We start from the raw sequence: 13475 nt of genomic DNA, 5'->3' as shown, positions 1-13475 counted from the left end.
AAGCACAAAAATAGTCTAAGGTAAATCGGGCATTACGACGGCTATGTTTACGCGATTCCCAAAATAATTACCACTCTAAATTCTCATCAATTCACTCCCATCCTCCAACAATCAATAACAAAATAAATATAACTTAAACCAATGAAAATTCAGTCCACACTCCAAGGTTTTACCAACTCATTCGATCACTACAAATTCGCCATTCAATATCAACACAACTTCACAAAAATCACTACTAAGCGTGGATCTAACTATACATTTACCAATTTATTTAAAAACTCAAACAATCAAGCTTAGTACTAAAGGTCAAGAAGTTTTTATATCTTTATTTGTGAGTGAAAAGTTTCTAGGGAGCCTTAAAACCTTGATTAATCCTTATACAAGCTTGGATCTCACAAACAATCAAGAAAATATAAAGTTAGATTTTGTAGTTTCTAAATGTCCGATTCAAATAACTGTAAAAATGAAGGTCTTACCATGATTATTTGGACGAGACTTGTGAACAAGAGTTGTAGGCAATCTCAATAACTTTCCAAAGAGCTATATAACATACTATTTAAGTGAGTATTGAAGGAGATATGGCACTTTGAAGTTGCTGCTATCATTTTGGCCGAGAGCAAAATGATGAAATGGAAAAAATGGAAAAGCTTCTTTGATTTCCTTTGCATAAATATCTTCTCCCTTGATGACATCATCCATCATGCATCACTTTCTTTCCATGTGTCAATCCCTTGTGGTTTGATGATGTAATAATCCTTGGCTTCTTGTACAAGCTTGTCTCTTGGTCGCTTATTTGTTTTACGGTTCGCTTAACTCTCGTTCTCGTTAATAGTTTGAGGGATCATATCCGGGATCTTATTACTTGGGTTTCCCTGAACCTTTATTAATATCTTATATTCCTTTAATGATCCTCTGCTATAATCCTTAAATTAAAAATTATTTTAATCATGTTACCTTATACTTAATTCTTTCGGTATCTGGTGGATTTTCGGGAAAAAATCAAAGTATCCGGATTCGAATTCTGACGACCTTTACATACACTCATTTACTTTATGGAATACTAATACGATCTCAGAATTTCCATAATAGTATTCCTATATGTTGTGGTCTGATAATTTTCCTTAACCAACATCATCAACAAAACGTTACTATTCATCAGTGCTTCAAAAATTCCAAAAATTGGGGTTATTACAACCAAGAAATTGTACTTCCTTTAGCTAAAACTCACACTTCGAGAACTTAGCATATAACCTTTCTTTTCTCAATAATTCCAAGGAAATCCTCAAATGCTCCTTATGATCTTCTTCTGTCTTGGAATATATCAATATGTCATCGATAAACACTATAACAAACTTATCCAAATATTGCTTGAACACTCTGTTCATAAGATCCATAAATGCGGCTGGCGCGTTCGTCAAACCAAACGCCATCACCAAAAACTCGTAGTGTCCATATCTCGTTTGAAACGCCGTCTTGGGTATATCCTCCACTTTAATCTTGAGCTGATGATACCCAGATCTTAAATCAATCTTGGAGAAACACGAAGCTCCTTTTAAATGATCAAACAAGTCATCGATTCGTGGTAGAGGGTACTAATTCTTAATCGTCAACTTATTCAATTCATGATAATCAATGCACAACCTTTTACTTCCATCCTTCTTCTTTACAAACAACACCGGTGCACCCCATGGGGATACACTTGGGCGAATCACTCCTTTATCCAACAATTCTTGCAACTGCGCTGCCAATTCCTTCATCTCGACTGGAGCTATACGATAGGGAGCCTTCGATACTGGTTCCGTTCCAGGTGCCAAATCAATCGTAAACTCGATCTCTCTATCTGGAGGTAGTCCAGGTAATTCATCTGGAAACACATATCGAAAATCTCTTACTACCGGAATATCTTCAATGCTTACGGATTCTTTCTCCACGTCCTTGACATGAGCTAAATAAACTTCGCATCCTTGACGTAACAATCTCATCGTCTCAATAGCCGTTAGAAATTTCTTTTCTTGTCTTTTCCCCTTGAATATCACTTCATCACCATCCTTGGTCCATAACTTCACCTTCTTACTTTTACACTCTATTTGCGCCTCGTGGTTTGACAACCAATCCATTCCTAATATAACATCGAATTCTCCTAACTTAAAAGGGACTAAGTCAGCAGAAAAGTGCCGACCTTCTATAACCACAACACAATTGGGACAAACCTTATCAACAATGACTTTCTCTTGATTCGCTACCTCTATAATCAAGTTAGGTTCCAGAGGGTACACAACATTATTAAGTCTATCAAGAATACTTTCAGAAATAAAAGATCTAGTTGCCCCAAAATCCATCAATACTTTTACTTCTACTGAGTTAATAACAAGCATACCTGCCACCATATCCACATATTGCACAACATCTTTGATTGTCATATTGAAGGTTCTAGCTCTGGGTTGAGTTGTTGGTGCTAGGAGAGGAGATGGTCCAGCAATCCTAAGAACATTGGCCTTTTGGACAGGCTCCTTGCAGTTTCTGGCCATATGGCCCACCTTTCCACATTTGAAACAAGCTAAATTAGGCTTCTTTGCTCCATTTGGGCATTCTGATGAGTAATGCCCTTTCTGGTCACACTTGAAACATGTCACATCCAACTTGGTACATCTCCCCGGATGTTTCTTCTCATCCTTAACTTCCGCTAACTCAAACGCTTTCTCCATCTCTCTTAAACACGACTGAGCTTTTATCGGGTCTGGCAAACCTAAGAACTCTGGGGGATGAATAGATTGAAAGTGTTTGAAGTTTCTAACTTTAGGGGCTACGGGTTGTTGCAAAAGCTGAGCAAGACGGCTCATCATAGTGGTTTCTGGATTCATTTCTGGGTCTTGGATTTGGATTTCTTCTTCGTGATCTGGTGAGTTGGCCATTTCTTACAAACCTGATTGAGCAATTATTTAGAAATACGATAGCATGGCATATATATAACAACATTTTATTACGAAATATCTTTTGTGGGTTTTAAGCTTTACCCAATTTGCACATGCAATCATATTACTATATAATTTCTCATATCTGTGTTGTTTTCTCATGGCACAAGGTATGATTTTACGAAATTTTAAACACGGTTGTGTGAAAATATGGTATGCAAAATAGTTTATAAAGATTTCCAAGGTGCACAATAGGAAACAAGATATATAATTGATTCATCAAACCAAGGGTACATAGATAAGAGTCTGATTATGACAAGTTATGGAAATAGGTACAATAATATAGCAAGGTTAAACAGAGGAAAAAATGGAAAACATCCCCCTATCTACCCCTAACCTCTAGTAACTACTACTACAAAGTTCTGAGATACAATGCAACAAATAAAAAGGGGATCCTGGTATCTGACCAAGTATCCTAAAGCCTACCGGTGCTGAAAAACAACAACTACGGGCTCCACCAAAAGTCCCGCCTCACCAACACTAAACTCTAATCATCTAGAATCTCTCTCAACACAACCAACATCCAGCGAATGATCTTATGCAGCCTCCGGGCCTCAGCATCAGCATCAAACTAACCTCTGAATCGGAATCACTACCACTACTGGGATCCTGAGAGAAAAGACAAAACAACAACCAAGAAACAACATTAGGGTTAAATAAAGCTTCTAGCTACTCAAACCCTCATTCTAGTTGCCACTTTAGCTTATATAACTCAACTCTATATGAGTTGAACTCTCTCGCGATATAGATATATACCCAAAATACCCTTTTAATCCTAACTTGTCTCAGGGACTAGATCCTGTAGCTCTAATACCAACTTGTGATGCCCTCAATCTCGGGGTTCGGAAATGAGGACCCACACACCTCTAAACTAAGAATTAAATAAGCATAAACCCCGATTAGCTACTAACAGGTTCAAACAGGATAAAGTATGAGACAAGATTACAACTACCAACCATAAAATATAATTTACAACCCAAAATAAAACCAAATTTACATAGTCGATCCTGAATTGGAACCGACAGATAACCCATTGTATCTTAACAACCTTTCATCTAAGCGCTTGCTCACTCAAAACCTCTACTACCTGCTCTGGCATCTGGAAGCCCTTAACACGGTAGGGACCACCAAGTACGCTCTTACGAGCAGTGCGCCTAAGCCTGGCCATCCTCTTGCTTAATTGTCATGGTTAGATCGAAATAAAACATGTGAGTATAAAACTCAGCAAGTAACTATAAAACAGTTCTACGATACAAAATCCACAATATACCATTTCTATTTTCAAGGCATTCTACTTTAACATCTCTAGGTGGCAGATTTCTGTCTTTTGGGCTATGAAAGGGTTATGAAGAAAAGCTATGGGCTTTCACGGAACAAGGCTTAAGATAGGGGGAAAGCCGACATTCATCACAAATCATTAACATGATCTCAAATGATCTTTCAAATGGAAAGCGGGAATCTTTTCACCATTTGGAATCAATTATACAATTGATATTATTATCAGAATCGAAAATCAGGGTTCACAAGATGTAAGCTTCACAATATCACAATCAACTCTTTTCAAAACAATATAAGCCTTTTCATTTTCAAAGAATCAATTACTGAATAGGAAATTCAATTCCTTTTAAAATAGTTATGGAACCCTTGATTAAACTACTTTATCTTTCATTTCATAATAATACGGGTGATCAGCCCGTACCGACCACCATCCGGTCTTTAAGGTACCAATGGCATAATTTCAGCCTTAAATTGGACTAGCCCCGCTAGCCTCTTAACATGACTGGACTAGTCCCACTAGTCTATCTTACGTCTCAATCCAATCCATCAGGAATTGATTTGGAAAACCTTGTGTTGGAAAAGAAATGTTTTACTAAATTCATTTTATCATCATCAAGAATATGAAATCATTCAAACTCTTTCAAGTCGAAACTCATTCTTAAGCTTAAATTTCAAGAATCCAGAGATGAGGAAAGAATCAAGGATAAGCAAAGTTCAATTCTAGGGATCTTGATCAAATGATAACAAGGTATTCAAGTTCGGGAATCAAAACCGTTTCAAGGATCATTAGGGAATAAGATAAACAAAGGAATGAAGGATCATTACACAAGGGGGTTCGTAAATGTTCTTATAGGGTTTACAACAGTTCAAGATATTAACAAGTAATAAGGATAAGAAAAGGGTAACAAAGGGTTTGGACAATAATCTTATCAATAACAAGTTCACAAGGACAAAGACATGATATCTCAAGAATCAATAACAGGGGTATATCACTATAAAAGTTCAATACTCTACATGGCATGCACAATATCCTCTTTATAACCAATTACAAAAGTAAGTAGAGTTACTTGCCTGAATTCCCTTTCCTGTTTCACAAAGGTTGAACTACTGCCACCTAGTATACTTTTCCCTTTCCTAGCCTGAATGCCCTCACGCTTCGAATCTACAATCTAAAAACCAAAACCTTAATTAGATTCCCACTTGACGTTCCCAGAACGCTTAACATTTCCCTTAATCGCAATACCCTAAGAGTATTTATATACTCATTTATAAACACACAACACGCTTATACCATAACTCACATACTTTAACCATATAGACTTCGGATCACACATTACGATGCAAATACGACACATAGCATTTAATCCTTGCATTTCCAACTCTATACTTGAGTTATCATATCAATCATATATCTTATAACAATATGACTTAATCCTTCCTTTTCATCAATTAATTCGAACCAAAACACACACATAGATCACATAACTTTTGGAAATTACACATGCAGTCATTTAGTATCCAATAAATCACCTTCATACCTATTTCCATTCGGCCCTTACAACCAAACACAACCAAGAATCAAACATTAACATGCAAGCACCAAAATTGCATAAAAACTTGGGATCAAGTCACCACTCATTCCTTTGAATCATCTTTTAACCTAAACGCTTACATGTAAAATTCAACCTTGACATGCACTTACTAGAACCAAATTGAAATCACATCTATAGTTCATTTAAACATATAAATCAACTTGAATCCCTTAAGATCAAGCAAGAACACCCGAAATTTCCAACAATCAAGACATGCATGCAACCATTTAAGTAATTGATCTACCAATCACTCTAATTATCCAATAATTTCCAAGGTTACACATCAACGAGTCATTTTCATTACTAAAATATATTTGGCCTTTAAAAATATCAAGAACCCATTCAGGTTTTCAAGAAATCATTACATGCAAATATTGTTCCAAATCCTTGAATCATTATTTATTCTAATTTATCAATATTATCCTAGAATAAACATCCACAACCATTTAAATTAACAAAATCAACTTAATCTTCTCAAAATCAAGAGCCATTCGGCTTTTTGAAGAAACAAAACATGCAAACACCGAAAATAAGTTTTATGATTAGTAGAGTTTAGTTTACACCATACACATCAACGAGTCATTTTCATTACTAAAATATATTTGGCCTTTAAAAATATCAAGAACCCATTCAGGTTTTCAAGAAATCATTACATGCAAATATTGTTCCAAATCCTTGAATCATTATTTATTCTAATTTATCAATATTATCCTAGAATAAACATCCACAACCATTTAAATTAACAAAATCAACTTAATCTTCTCAAAATCAAGAGCCATTCGGCTTTTTGAAGAAACAAAACATGCAAACACCGAAAATAAGTTTTATGATTAGTAGAGTTTAGTTTACACATCATGACTCACCACCGGTTCACCGGAGTTCATCACCGGTGGTGGTGGCTTTATGGTGGTGCCCCCATTCGGGGGTTTCCAAACCATAAAAACCTCTAATTTCTCTATCAAACAACAACAAGTATCACATGCAGCAACAATTCATCACAAATCAAGAAGATCAAAGTCAAAACTTGCAAGAAGACCTCGAACAAAGGTTCTCGGCTCAACATCACACACAAATATACACGCACACACGCATGCAAACACCTACACACACATGCATAATATTTAAAGCCCATATATGGATTAAGAATGAAGTTTTATGGAAGAATCCATAGAAATTAAGTGAAGAAGAGAGGTGTACCGAGAGGAAGAGAGAGAGAGAGACTTCGAGAGTGAGAGAGAAAGAGAGAGAAATGGGAGAATGTGAGAGATGAGAGAGTGAGGCCGGGTGAAGAGAAAGAAAAAGGGGGAGGGAATGGAGTATATATATTAGCTTGGAAGGGTAGTATGGTCTTTATACCATACTTTTAAATTTCTTTTTCTCTTTTTTCTTATTTCAATCTAAAAATGGATTTATTCAAGAAATAGCTCTCTCAAAAAAGATGACAATGGAACGAAAAATAATTTTAGAGCATAGACCTCGAAATTAGCTTTCCAACCATATTTTCAGAATAATTTTAGAGCCAACGGTTGATTATATACATATTTTACAAGATTACACCCAAAATAGAATTATAACCCGTTAAAATCATTTTAAAAGGCACCGATCATGAAATAAATCCGTGTATCATTTTCAGAAAGTCTCTAAGACTATTTTGAAGATAACAAAGCAATATTCACTCATTAATATTATTCGAGTAATTTTATAAAAATATATAAATGTCCAATAAACCTCACTTTAAATCAAATAAATTCCTTAAATCCGTTTAAAAATCAACATATCACGTAGTCATGCATACAGACAAGCAAGCACTTATATTCACACATCACAACTCATTTCTGATCATAAAATTTCCCTTTTTATTATTATTCTCCTTTTCGCGTATCGGGTCACGTTCTGCCTGACGGCCCGACGCCCGACGCCCAACGTTTCAATTACGCTTCACAATCAATTATTTTTACTAACCGACTCATCACTAGAACATAATTCTCACTTAAACATTCCATTTCACATATCAACACATATTTCACATTTAAACACTTTAACCCCTTTTTAAGACGGGTTCCGTTCTACCTGATGGCCCGACAACAGAGCTTAACCCCTAAGCTGACTCTTTAAATTGGAACGCATCTATCTACGCTCCCAGCGACTAATATACAATAAAGACAATTAACCATCAAAATCATTTAATCACATAATTTATAATCACACCACTAAAATCATACTTTAATCACTTAATCATGTCGCAAAATTCCCAGTCGTTACAGTGCTACTGTAGTTGGCACTGATTTTTTTTCTTTTTCTATTTTTTTTGTGTTTTTCTCCTTTTTTTCTTCTTCCTCTATCTACTAATGTACAACAAACTTGGGTTGCCTCCCAAAAAGTGCTTGGTTTATGTCGTTAGCTTGACGTAGAATCTCGAGATCAAATGGTCAATAAAACGACACTAACCACCTTGCGGTTTGTCGTATCCCTATAGTAATTCTTCAATCGCTGTCCATTTACCTTGAATGCTTGGCTCAGATCATACTCAAAAATCTGCATCGCTCCATGTGGAAACACAGTTTTGATTATGAAAGGCCCTGACCACCAATTATATTGAGACCCTATATGTCTATAGAATTTGACAACATAATGGTTTAATGCGCGAGTTATCTATCATGATTACATAGGGCGAGTAAGATGGTTAAAATTACCTACGAATCATGCTTATCAAATACATGAACTTATGCTAGCATGGCAAGTTCTAAACCTCTAAATTCACTTTCGCTTCAAAAGAGATTAACACGCTATCTTACAAGTACGCAACGCTCATAAGAAGAATAAGCACAACCAATAATAGGCTATCATACAATCACCACACACTAAGGTATTGAAATAAATTAACTAAAGAAATCCATAAGTAAATCCGCTAGAATCCCACGATAACGATTAGCCCATAATCGGACTCATCATCAACGTGGGTTCCGATGAAAGCATGGTATAATAAAAGTAGTCTTTATAATGAATAAATAATAAACCAAGTACATAACAAGAGTATAGGTTCCAACAAATAAGAAACGAGCATCCAAGATTACAACTTAGAACAAAGAATCACAAGAATAAACTAGGTCTTCTTCGCCTTTGTTAAATTGTGCTATAGGTCTTCTCGTCGATCTCTCCTTAAGCTCTGTTATGTCTCCTTCTTGAAAAGCGAACTTAAGTTGTCATTATATAGTAGCCCATGCAGATTAGAAGCCCAGAAATCAGAATTGTAAGAGAATCAAGATTCTTTCATCCCGACCTGGCGCGGCCGCACGCTTCATTAGCGCGGGCACGCTGAACTTCTGTACTTCTGGCGCGGGAGAGTGCTAGCCTGTAATAACCCCAATTTTTGGAAATTTTTTTGAAACCCTTATGAATAGTGTTTTTGCTGAATGAGAAAACTGTTCATGCCACGCTATGTAGGGGTTCTGTTATTGATCTTATGGGATATTATTAGTACTCTATGTGGTATATAAGTGTATGTAAAGATCGTCAGAATCCAATTCTGAACACTTTGATTTTTCCCGGAAATCCACTAGATACGGAGAGAATTGAGTATAAGGTAACAGGATAAAAAGGATTTAAATTAAAGGATTATAAGAGAGGATCATAAAAGGAATACAATATATTGAGAAAGGTTAAGGGAACCTAAGTAATAAGATCCCGGGTATGATCCCTCAAACGATAAACGAGAACGAAAGATAAGCGAACCGTAAAACAAATAAGTGACCAAGAGACAAGCTTGTACAAGAAGCCAGGGATTGTGACATCATCAAACCACAAGGTGTGGACAAGTGGGAGCATTATGACATGTGCAAGGTGACATAGGCATGACAAGAAAGGAAGGAGATGTGGTGAATTTTTAACCACACAAAATCAAGGGCAACTAGGTAATTTACTAAATCAAACACAAAAACCAAGCCAACCAAGCCAAGCAAAATCATTTTCATCAAAAATCAAAAAGAAACCAAGGCATGGTTCATCATGCTCTCGGCTTTTACTATTGCAAATGGGCAAAAATTTCAAAAATTCAAGATCCAAGCTTCCTAAATTGGTGAGTAAATTCCCTAATCATCTTCATGCTTAGTTAGGGCTATATCATGAGTTTAAGCCATTAATTCCTTCTCAATCTTCTTCATTTAATTAAAGAAGAAGACTATGAATAGTGTTTTCAAGTTTTTAACTTGAAGTTTTTCTTGTTTTTTCTTGAAGATCCAAGCTTTCCTAAGACTTCTCAAAGCTTCTTAAGGCTTCCTAGCTCCTCCCACCACTTCAAGGAAGGTATACCATCTCCAAACCCTAGATCCCTATGTATTATAAGATGATTTTAATTAGTAGGATGATATTGTAGCTTGTTGTTGTGATTTAGAGTTTGGGATTTGGAACGGTAGTGAAATGGAATGGTAAATGTTGTGGTTTTGATTAAAAGAACTTAAGTATGATTAAAGTTAAGCTTAGGCATAAGTATGAATGATTAAATTGAATTGGTTGGGGTTGTTATGATGTGATGAGCATTGATGTTGGTTGTATGTTGGATTTGAGGTTGGTTTGTGGTTGGTTTTGAATGGCTTAAAATTGGGAAATCGCGTAAACATAGCCGTCGTAACGTCCGATTTTCTTTGGACTGTTTTTGTGCATAGCATTAGGACCCGAGAACCCCCTGCTAGATTATGACCATTGCCATTTTTAGATAGCTCATGTTATGAGCTTCGTTTTGATATGTAGTTCGTTCGATTCCGATGCACGGTTTAGGAGAAACGACCGTTTCAATTAACGGCGTTTCGCGAACGAAACTTTTTCCCTCGCCTTACTTCGAAACATAGGTTAAAGACCAAAAAGGGTTAATTAATGTATGAAACATTTATGGTAAGTGTGTTAGGCAGTTGGTAAGACACTCGCGAAGGAATCGCTTTAAAACTCGTAAAGGTTAAATTATTAAAAATGGTGGAGCCGAGGATACCCGAGTGACTTAAGCAAATCAGTGAGCGCAAAACAAGCGTTAGAGTCTAAGTTAGTTAAAGTATAGATTTACAAGTGATTTTGGTTTAATTCCAACTTACTTGTTGTTTATAGGTTACCAGACTCGTCCCGAGCCTTTTATCACCCCAAGTCGCTCAGGCAAGTATTCTATCCGTTATACTGTTGTTGTGATGTATACATTTGTATATGCATGATCTTGCGATAAATGCATATTGGTTAATTAGCAAATGTTGCGATATATTGAAGCATGCTGATATGGTATATATATGCATGCCTGTCTCATATTCTTGAGTTATATATCTGTTGGTTCAGTTGATAATACCTATGCTAGAGGATAGCGGTAACTTGCATATACCCTTAGTATAGGGACCCAAAGGTGAAAATATTTTCTAAAACCGGGAGTCGAGGATCCCGAGTAGATTTTGTATATATGGATATGGATATATATATATATATATTTATATATATATATATATGGTTATAGTTTTCCAAACTATTAATCGAATAAGGTTTATTCGATAACTTTAACTTTATTTTATTATTGAATATTATTTCGAATATAATTCGAAGGCGTATGACTCCTTTTATTTATTTATTTGAATATTATTTGAATATTCATTCGAGGACTTATGACTCCTTTTATTTTATTAATGAATATTATTTTGAATATTCATTCGAGGGCTTATGACCCTTTTATTTATTTATCTGAATATTATTTGAATATTCATTCGAGGGCTTATGACTCAGTTTATATTATTTATTGAATATTTTTGAATATTCATTTGAGGATCTATGACTCCGATTATTTGCTGAGATATATTCTTTATTTTATTAAAGAATAAGGTGTAAATAATCAAACTTATTTTCGATTATTCAAATAAAGATAGTACTTTTATATAAGTATATCTTTGGTTATTTAATATCCATTTCAAGTATAAGTTTTAATACTTCTACTTCGATTATTTTTATAAGGATTATCTTTATGAGAATATTATTTAAATAATAATATTCAGGCATTTTTCTAAATATACTGGGGACTGATTTACTTCATTAAATCAACTTTACTCCAAACACTCTTTAAAGTGTTTTCGAGTCTTCAAAATGATTTTTAAAAGTTAGAGCGGATCCCAAAACTCATTTTTATATTTAAGATCTTCCTTTTTAAGGGGATTTAAATACTCGCTCAAAACCTGGGGAATCCGGCTCTGTAGTGTATTTTATATTCGCAACAAGGTTGCTGTTTTGATAAATGAATTGATTACTTACCCAATATTCGGGAAGTAAAATTCTTGGAACAAGTTAATCCATTAACAGGCATCGCCTGGGAAATATCGGTGAGTTTTCCTTTCCAACTAGATACGACTTCTTGGTGAAGCCGTATTAACAAGTTTCTACTTGGGGAAAGGGGGAACGAGCTTTACGTTTCAGAGTCATGGATTTCATCTGAACTAGGAGTGGCATAAGTGGCCGAGTAGCACCGGCCCAGCCTTATTATATTGGCCCAAATGGCCTGGAAGTTCCGCTAAGGCGGTCCATTCCTTAGGAGTTCAGTGTTCGGTTGACAAGTAAATCCGACAGGTTCTCCTCTACATGTAAAAAATGGTGGGGTTGCACTACTACGACTGATCATCGTAAGTGGTCTTCCTGGCGCGGCAAACTCCCGTAATGAGTTCATCATCCAATTGGATATTTCTGCAACACTACCCAGAGCATTTCGATAGAAAGGCTACGGTTGGGCGATTGTTGAGTGTTGGCAGGGTCAAGTTTTCAAAATGATGTTTGCATCAAATGAAGTATCTCGTAACTTCATTTTATTTTGATGATATTTTAAAGATTTAATCTATTCAAATCTTGTCTTGTAGTCTCATCTATGTGATGAACTGTTGAAAGCTCATTATACTAGCTTCATAAATGATATAAGTATAGTGAAGTATTTGGTAACTTCATCCCTTGTTTCTACTTATATCTAGTAAGTAATTATCTTACTCGTGATAAAAGATTCTAGTAAGTATCCATTTAGATACTTATATTATTGTTATCACTACATATTATCTTGTGAGCTGTAAGGCTCACTCTTGCTTTATTTCTTCATCACACAACAACAGTTAGGAAAGATGGCCAGACTCCAGCAGACCCAGCGCAAGCGCGTGGGAAGCATCCCGCGTCTTCCCGATGATGTTGTGGCTGCTATAGCTGCAGAGGTAGATCTATTGGTAGATCAGGCATTCTATTTTTGAGAATCAAATTATGTATAATTATAACTTGTGGCAGATAATGGCAATTAACTGTAAATTTATCAAGTAATCATTTTGGGTTGTAATAACTTTTAAATTGTGGATTCAAAGACTTGTACTTATTTAAATTTCATCTCTGAGACTATAACGGGTTGTGGTGTGTGTTAGTGTGGGGTCACAACATAAGGTTATTATTATTACTTAAGTGAAGTGATATTGTGGAAAGAAAGACCGTGACGACCCGGATCCCCGACCCCGGATCTGGGGGTGTTACAGAAATGGTATCAGAGCTAAGCGTTATAAACCTCAGAGATGATGGGACGTTAAGATAATAAGTTCACTAAGATAATAAGAACTCTTGCCAAGTTCATAGTCGGACTACCTAACGTAGTACTGAC

Source organism: Apium graveolens, chromosome 8, assembly GCF_009905375.1.
Source record: "Apium graveolens cultivar Ventura chromosome 8, ASM990537v1, whole genome shotgun sequence".
NCBI classification, from domain to species: Eukaryota; Viridiplantae; Streptophyta; class Magnoliopsida; order Apiales; family Apiaceae; genus Apium; species Apium graveolens.
This window is presented reverse-complemented; position numbering follows the sequence as displayed.